Below are 8,757 nucleotides of genomic sequence, written 5' to 3'. Positions count from 1 at the left end.
TTAAGCGTCTCATTGGTGATGATGATGTTTGGTTTGTGGGGCGCTCAACTGCGTGGTTATCAGCGCCCGTACAATTACCCAATCTTTGCTCAGTCCAATTTCGCCACTTTCCTGGATGAAGATGAAATGATGAGGACAACACAAACACCCAGTCATCTCGAGGCAGGTGAAAATCCCTGACCCCGCCGGGAATCGAACCCGGGACCCCGTGCTCGGGAAGCGAGAACGCTACCGCGAGACCACGAGCGGCGGACAAAGCGTCTCATTTCCTAATCTAATTCCCTCAGAACCACCCGACTTAATTCGACTACATTCCATTATCCTCGTTTTGCTTTTGTTGATGTTCATCCAGAGAGCATACAAAAACTGAAAAAATAACGACACGAGACAGCCGGCAGACGTAAACAATCTCTTTTGTAACCGGCTGAAAAATTAGTGTACAGTCAGTAGTATGAAATATGTATAAGAACATTGTTATAAAAAGTTTGTACCTTTCTTGACTTTAATATAACAAGTTACACGAATTCCAAACTGTAAGTCACAATCATATGATTATTTTCACTTGGATCACTCCAGATTTCGCACTAAATTTGAGCCATAACGATCCAAGTGTGGTTTTTCACTTAGATGAGTGTGGCAGGATGTATTTTTCAAAGAAAGATCAATTCTGAAATGGGAGATTGAGACGTTATTACATAGGACATGGTTTTTGCATTTGGATCACAGTAAGATGAAAATTTATGTTTTATCCCAAGGATCTATGGGCCGAAAAGCTCCAATAAAGGAAAAATGGCTTTTGGATCAGGATATTTCTACTATCCCTAGTTTTATCAGAAATATTTTGTTTCTTTGTTGGTGGTAAGTGAATTTGCTATACAATATACTTCTAACATTGTTGCAAATGAATGTTCGATCATGACAATTTGTGACATCATTTCCTGGCCGAGCCTGTGTACTTTCCTGACGCCAGGGTCAGATTCCAGTAGCCTGAGGAATTGGGTACTAGATCTGCCTGGAGATAATGAACTCATCTTTTCCTAATCTACTTAAGGGGCTCCGGAAAGGCTCAAAATCATGAAAAGTTCAATTTTTACTTTTTTGCGTTTTCTGAATCTGCAGACTATTACCTTTTAATAGATATATAATTTATTCAATTCTGAAGACTACAACTACTTTTAAATTTTTTTTGAAATGTGTTCTACATTGCCGTGACCCACTGTGGCGCTGTTAAACTGCTGTCAAATGGTGTTATTATTAACGTCCGTGTTCATCAGGTACATTTTAGTGATGTGAGATAAAGTATGTGTTGTGGCTAACCTGTGATGGTTCAATATATATCGCTGGTGTAATTGTCGATTGTTTCATGTTTATTTACTCTGTCGTTATCTCGAAAATATTCGTAATTAATTCTATTTCTTGAGTCTCTGTTTTGTTGAAGTATAATAATGAGTAAAAGTAAAGTTGCTGTTGCGACTTTCAATGATGGCAACATTGTAAGGTGCAAGGTATTTAGAAATATGGGAATGAAGATAGGTTCTAACATGGTACGAGCGATGCTTGCTTTAGACAAGGAACGCCTTCGGGCTGCAGACAGGGCTGTAAAGAGTCTAGAAATACAAGCAAGAGTAAACAGGAGGAGGAACAAGAGGAAGCTGGAGGAGGAGTTTGCAGAGGATGAAGATAATCCATCCTATGGACCTGGAATGCACTAAAAAGTTAATCCGATCTTTGTCGCTCGATTCCCAAAACTTTTATTTTCTCATACTAATTACATGTTTTCTAAGGATCTTCCAAACATATTTGTTTCAAACTTTCAGTAAATGTTACACAGTACCTTCTGCATATTTTAACACAGCCTTTTTCCAAAAAACTGTATATTTTTGAATACATAAATAAAAAATTGCAAAAAAAGTTGTGAATTTTCATTACAATTGGAAAAAAATCATCTTTAATAACTGAACTAAAATTTTGTAAAATCCCTGTGTTAAGTTGTAGCCCATATTCCAATAAATAATCTGTAAAAAGTTCAACTTCCTACCTCAAATACTTTGTGAGGAAAGATGTAATTTATAAGCGTTATTTTAACATTGCAAGTATAGGGCGTTCCGGAGCCCCTTAAATGAGTTGTGGTTAGAGCCGAATAGAATGGCTTAAGGCCTGTGATAATCCGTGAGGGCCCATTTTCACCAGTACCCACTGCAAAGAAACTTCCGTAAGTTGTGGCAGCAAGCAGCACCTTACGAAGAGCTGTTATCAAGACAGGATACAGCCGATGGAACGCCGAATTTCTATTCCTGAGGCTAACTGGCTAATGTTAGAACAATTTCATGGAGCTGTTTGCAGCTTCTGAAATTGTGGAGTATGCTTGCAGTATTCGTGTGGTTGAAGTGGCAAGGATGGAATTTGTGTTTTAAAGCATTTGACTGAAGTGTGGAGCTATTGATCCTTCGTGATCGACAAAGCTGCTTTTCAATTGGAGGAGAACTTCAGGAATCTGAAATGTAGCACTCAATTCTGTTTAACCAATACCAGATTTTCAAAGTGAGTTGCACTTCTAGTGAATGAGAAAGTGTCCGATAGAAAGAGGCATCTCATATCAAAGCATGGACCGTTAGTTAGATGGAGGTTGTGTTCACTGATTGTGAGCAAAGTGGACTTGGCGAGGTTTAACTAAAGCAAATAAATACCATTTCTTTCCATGGAAACTTGAGTGTATGTCTGTGCGTGTCTTACGACCTATTGACATTAAGGGGCTCCGGAAAGGCTCAAAATCATGAAAAGTTCAATTTTTACTTTTTTGCGTTTTCTGAATCTGCAGACTATTACCTTTTAATAGATATATAATTTATTCAATTCCGAAGACTACAACTATTTTTCAATTTTTTTTGAAATGTGTTCTACATGGGCGTGACCCACTGTGGCGCTGTTAAACTGCTGTCAAATGGTGTTATTATTAACGTCCGTGTTCATCAGGTACATTTTAGTGATGTGAGATAAAGTATGTGTTGTGGCTGACCTCTGATGGTTCAATATATATCGCTGGTGTGATTGTCGATTGTTTCATGTTTATTTACTTTGTCGTTATCTCGAAAATATTCGTAATTAATTCTGTTTCTTGAGTCTCTGTTTTGTTGAAGTATAATAATGAGTAAAAGTAAAGTTATTAGAAATCCTCTGAAGGCTTTTAAGAAAAGGAGAAATGTTGGAAAGCCAAAGGTATGTGTTACTACTGTAAATAATAACATTCTCACATGGTACGAGCGATGCTTTCTTTAGACAAGGAACGCCTTCGGGCTGCAGACAGGACTGTAAAGAGTCTAGAAATACAAGCAAGAGTAAACAGGAGGAGGAACAAGAGGAAGCTGGAGGAGGAGTTTGCAGAGGATGAAGATAATCCATCCTATGGACCTGGAATGCACTAAAAAGTTAATCCGATCTTTGTCGCTCGATTCTCAAAACTTTTATTTTCTCATACTAATTACATGTTTTCTAAGGATCTTCCAAACATATTTGTTTCAAACTTTCAGTAAATGTTACACAGTACATTCTGCATAATTTAACACAGCCTTTTTCCAAAAAACTGTATATTTGTGAATATATAAATAAAAAATTGCAAAAAAATGTTGTGAATTTTCATTACAATTGAAAAAAAATCATCTTTAATAACTGAACTAAAATTTTGTAAAATCCCTGTGTTAAGTTGTAGCCCATATTCCAATAAATAATCTGTAAAATGTTCAACTTCCTACCTCAAATACTTTGTGAGGAAAGATGTAATTTATAAGCGTTATTTTAACATTGCAAGTATAGGGCGTTCCGGAGCCCCTTAATTAGTTACACATTCAATAGATCATCTAAACAATTCTTTTATGGAAATGATGTGGATTGAGTCAGTTTACAGGATAAGTAAACATGATTCCTATTAACATTAATGAACACATCATTTCATTCCTACTCATGTAACTACACTTAAAAACAAGTTTTTTTATGTACTGGCTACAAATTTTGAAGTAAAAATTCTTCAGTGTAATAGAAGGATCTTATAGTTAAAATTTTCTCAAGACATTGAAGTCTCACCTTTATCTACGATAATAGTGAATGCTGATGAAATAATTTAAAATTAATAACACAGTCACGGCTTGAACCCAGGTCTCCTTGTTTACTAGGCCACAATGCAGCACTATAGTTAATATTGCTGCACGGACTACGCAAGTCCAGTGCCCTGCCCAACTCAAAGTAAGTTCACATCTTCAGCTTATCTTCACCTTCTTAGATCGTCACTATTGCTGAGGCTCTCCAACATTGGAGTAGAAACCCAGCACTGTACATAATGGGGAAATCCTGTACCTCACATGTAGGTGATCTATAGACCTTTAATTTTCTTAGAGACATTTGGATCTCATCTCTATCTATGATAATGATGGAAGCTGAAGGGATGAATTAAGATTTGTGCCACAGCCAGGACTTCAACCTGGGTATCCTTGCTTACTAGGCAGAAATGCTAGCCATTACACCACTGCTGCACTATAGTTAACATTGCTGCACGGAAAAATCAAGTCCAATGCCGGAGAGCCTCAGCAATGATGACGATATAAGAAAGGTGAAATAAGTTGAAGACATGAATTGAAGATTGTGTTGGGGAGGGCTTTGGACTTGTGTAGTCCGTGCAGTAATATTAGCTATAGTGCTGTGGTCATGTAATGTCTAGCATTCTCTGCCTAGTAAGCAAGGACACCTGGGTTCAAGTCGCACGTGTGTCACTAATTTTAATTTATTTCTTCAGCTTCCACTATTATTGTAGATAAAGATAAGACTTGCATGTCTTGAGATAATTTTAACTATACGATCCTTCTATTACAATGAAGCATTTTTATTTCAAAATTATTAGCCAGTAAATAAAAAAACTTGTTTTTAAGTATAGCTTCTTCCCTTCTGGGGGACAGTGATAATTCGGTAGTGTGTATGCTGTAGATAAGTGGAGAGATTATGTCTGCTTGACGTTCTCTTGCTTCTGGTGTGAAGTAATCAGAAGTTTGGACTCCAACATGTACTCTCCACTGTTTCTTTGTTAACTGCTCGTTCATAATTCGTATTAGTTTGGCCGGAATTTCCATGTTTGCCACTTCTAGTAGCAGTCCGCTATGCGACATTTTATCGAAAGCTCTCTTGATACTTAGAAATGTGGCTAGAGCATGTAAGGTGGCATGGTCTCCTGACCTTCATTTCTTACATATTCCGCCCTCACAATCGTACTCTGCACATCAAGACGTTTCATTCGAACCCAAACTCGATAAGGCAGAGTCAATATTGTATGAATTCATGTAAGCGATATACAAATCTAATAAGTAAATTGCAAGTGCGCACCGAGGTCGAAAAAAGTCGAGGTTGGCGTACACAACATGATGGCCACAGGAATTTTTGTTCTAAAGAGGAAACCAGCCCGCTGGGAAGACCGTCGCTTCAGAGGGCTGGGTCAACAACATACCTACTTCGGCCAAAGCGACCGCCCAGAGAGAAGACAGCTTTTGCCAGAGCGAAGGGATAACGACCTCTGCGTTCGACTTAAAAGCAAATTCCGCTACATTGTGTGGGAGCACCCAGAAGACGAATTTTTTCATAGACCGACTGCATAGTTACGGAGTTCTCACAGGAGGACAGAATATGCCTAACGGAGATGCTACAGATTTGTGCATTGGTTGACTTAAACGAAACGTCATTCTCCCGTTTAAAGGAGCAACGCTGATTGGCGGAATATTTCGGACGAAAAGATTCAGAGGAGTGAGGGAAGACAGCGAATGATATACCCTTGCAACTTTTCCAGAAAAAGGGGCAGTTCCATTGTCGCTCTTGGAGTGGGAACACGTAACGAGAGCGAGTGCGCCCGTACGTGTAAGCAAAGAGTGAGGAACAAAGTCTCTCCTCAGTACTTCCCTGGGAGAGCACCTCTGTCGTTAGCGAATCGGAGTGACTCTCTATATTGCGTCGCTCGCGATTAAGTGTTGGCCGCCACACTTATTGCGCGGTGTGAACACGGACAGAGTACAAGTTAAACGCCTGCGAGCGAGTATTGAGTGGCATCGCGGTGGTCTGGTTATCTTACCGGTGTACCACGCCAATAGTTAGACTAGAGGCGGATCGGAGTCCTTGACTTCATCAAGGTGTAGGGAGAGTTTGATTGGCGAAGGTAAATCCAGATAGAAAGAGATAGCCGTGTTATTTGTCAGCAGCGAGCGACGCAGGCAGCAGTCGTCGCAGCTCACGGTGTTGTGCGCTACAGTGTATGCGAGCCCAATCTGTCCCAACAGTACACTCCAGTACATTTCTCACGCGACAGCCTTGACCGTACCTAGAAAAGTTATTCAAGCTGTGTAGGTGCGGCTTTCAGCCATTCTGCCGAGTAAATAACATTCTTAAGGAAAAGGGAGAAAAGAACCTTTCTGTACTTTGTAAAATAACAGCATTCCTATCCATAAGAGGCAATCTACTGCTCCGAAAAGAATTCGGAAATTTATTATTATTTTATAAGAAAAAGTTTCACTTGATTTCTCAGAATTTTTGTAATAAATAATATTTTTCATTTGTTTAATGTTTCTCTTACACTAACTAGCAATACTCCTGTACCCAAGTATCCCACTAATTACGTTAGAATATATAGAAAATTTTTGTGTCCTTTCCTTACAGCGGATGACTCCAGAAGATATTTGTTGCTGAATGTTTTTCAAGCAGTTCTTGTTGGTACATTAGGAGCGTCTGTCTGACTTCTGTAGTAGTGGGAGGTGGAAATTGTTTCTTGCAGTAGCCAAAGGGTTCTTGTTGGATCAATCCATTGCGCAACTTGACAACATAAAACCCACACACTCACAAGCACTATGGGAACAGTTTAAGGCATTTGTAATATCAGCTGTTAATCGTAACATGGGTTCATTGGTAGAATTTTATTTTCTGTAAAGCCTGCTTGAAAATTGGGTATGATTTGCTGGTCTTACAGCGTTATCGGAAAACGACTTGACTTAATATGTGATTTACATGCGTGAATGGTTCACGTTTTGAAGCCCCGAAGCTCGTGCTACTCAATCTGCGCTTTAGCTTACAAGATCCATGTGAGGGCTGCTTAAGAGTTCACTCTTCATGTGCCATCGTCTTTATACTCGCTTATAGTAGCCCGGATTCAACAAAATTGGTAGGATTATATATACGGTGTCTGTTCTTTCGGACATGATGATACATTTTCTAAGTGTTCTGCTGCATTACTTGTGCTGGCCCGCATCTCGTGGTCGTGCGGTAGCGTTCTCGCTTCCCACGCCCGGGTTCCCGGGTTCGATTCCCGGCGGCGTCAGGGATTTTCTCTGCCTCGTGATAGCTGGGTGTTGTGTGCTGTCCTTAGGTTAGTTAGGTTTAAGTAGTTCTAAGTTCTAGGGGACTGATGACCATAGCTGTTAAGTCCCATAGTGCTCAGAGCCATTTGAACCATTTTGAACTTGTGCTGAAAATTATTCTTGTAAATATATTGTAAAGTTATAAATTATTTAAGAAAGAGAATACGCATGGAATGTTAACATTTTGTAAGTAGACACGCTGGCCTAGTCAGGAAAAAACTATTGTCAAGGACTGTAATAAATTGTAAATACATTATCGCTGGGCTTGCGAGTGCGCCAAAAGGAGTAGCAGGAGTCGCGACGAGACGATTGGTATCGTTGGTTGTGTGTATTTGCCGGTGTGGCTTTGCAAAAGTGCGGTGACAAAAAGTCCGTTTCCGAAGTGCGAAGCAGTGAAAATTGAGTTGGTTGTGTTGGCGTGATGTTTAATATGGGCAAGCTATGGCACTGATTGGGCACAGTACAAATGCAGCAAGAGTAATTCACATAACATCAGGAGTACTGTGGGCCCTTGTTATTGACTGTTGTTGTTGTTGTTGTTGTTGTGGTCTTCAGTCCTGAGACTGGTTTGATGCAGCTCTCCATGCTACTCTATCCTGTGCAAGCTTCTTCATCTCCAAGTACCTACTGCAACCTACATCCTTCAGAATCTGCTTAGTGTATTCATCTCTTGGTCTCCCCCTACGATTTTTACCCTCCACACTGCCCTCCAATACTAAATTGGTGATCCCTTGATGCCTCAGAACATGTCCTACCAACCGATCCCTTCTTCTGGTCAAGTTGTGCCACAAACTTCTCTTGCTTGAATAACATTGTTTTCGTGCATATTGTCACGCAAATAAGTTTCCTAAGTCATTATACAAGTAGTGTCCATCCTATCTCTTTGTATGAACCGAAGTAATCAGAAAATGAACTGAAAAGAAATGAACACTAATTTATTAGATTATCAAAACATAATTTTTCCAACTTTTGGACAATTACGTAATAATGAAATCTTTGGCTGTAGTATGAACATTGTCAAAAATAGAATGATGTAAAAGCCAGTATTAATTCATTTGCTAAAAATACAGTAACTTTCATAATAAAAAAATTGGTAGTAAACCTTTACGTAACTTGGACGCTGAATTTCATTGTCAAAGCACAGTTCTAATTTATAGCTTGTGGCATAATTTGTAACTTTTATTACAAAATAAATATGAAAATAACTGTTAAATTCAAACAATCTTTCTACGACAGTCAGTATTACGGTGAGCAACGTAACAAAAAGTTTCTGTCCACAGCCAGTAAACAATCTTACTTTAATTGATCTTTGAAAATTAATATGATATGTTGTATGTGTTTGCTATTTGATTATTATCTGGCTAATGTGACGTGTGCTGTG

The sequence above is a fragment of the Schistocerca cancellata genome, chromosome 5 (assembly GCF_023864275.1).
Source record: "Schistocerca cancellata isolate TAMUIC-IGC-003103 chromosome 5, iqSchCanc2.1, whole genome shotgun sequence".
Lineage (NCBI taxonomy): Eukaryota > Metazoa > Arthropoda > Insecta > Orthoptera > Acrididae > Schistocerca > Schistocerca cancellata.
The sequence above is the reverse complement of the archived record's forward strand: the minus strand, read 5'-3'. Positions refer to the sequence as shown.